The sequence below is a fragment of the Penaeus monodon genome, chromosome 29 (genome assembly GCF_015228065.2).
Source record: "Penaeus monodon isolate SGIC_2016 chromosome 29, NSTDA_Pmon_1, whole genome shotgun sequence".
Taxonomy (NCBI): domain Eukaryota; kingdom Metazoa; phylum Arthropoda; class Malacostraca; order Decapoda; family Penaeidae; genus Penaeus; species Penaeus monodon.
The window spans coordinates 31,745,903-31,746,756 of record NC_051414.1 but is presented as its reverse complement, the minus strand read 5'-3'; positions in this window follow the sequence as shown (position 1 = coordinate 31,746,756).

Sequence of the window (854 nt, the reverse complement as noted above, 5' to 3'; positions counted from 1 at the left end):
ACATACCTAATATGTGATAGATATTCATCTCAGTTTCAGAAGAACCTCATTATCACTTTATTTATTGGATTGTTCCAATGCATTAGTAAACAGCTCTCGGCTTATATTGACTTCAAAATTAAACCTCTTGAGGCCAGTGTAACCTAAAACACACCAATAGGAGGTGGCTGTAGGTCGAGTTTCACCCACGCCCAATCCAGCCGCCTAACCATATTAAGCTTTTGTTCACCGACGCTATCCAAGTTCACTCGTGTCATCGCGGCCATTTTGAAGCATTGTAAAGATTATATTTTCTGGGTGGACGGAGAAAGTATTCCGTTGAACTGCGGGTTTAATCATCTTCAGTGGTATTCAGGGAGTTTGTTGAACATAACCCGAGTTTCATGATTTTTCTATGCCCCCTCATAACAGCAAGGTACTTTTTAAACCAAATTGGAATATACAGTTTCATCACAAAGGTTACTAAATCTCCTTAGGCATCTCGTGGCTAACTCGCTGAGACATTCAACCATAGAATCCGACTTGCATTTGTGAGATATCAAGAATGTGATATCTTTCTAGACTGACGGGCTGCTAAGCTTTCAGGAACTTGCATTTTTATCTTGAATTTCCATATTAATCCATCGTGAAAACTCTAGAGTGATTTGGATAATTGAGAGCCCAATTTATACACATAATTGGCAACTGCAGCATAATAGTGTTGTAGAGATATATGGAAGCCTCTCAGCTTCTGCTAAGTACCATAATCAGTTTTAATATAATGTGGCTGTAAGGAAGCTGTATTTACAGAAGCATTTCGAATTTCTAGTATATCCTAGTGTTCTGGAGACAGTATATTGGAGCTTTATCCACAA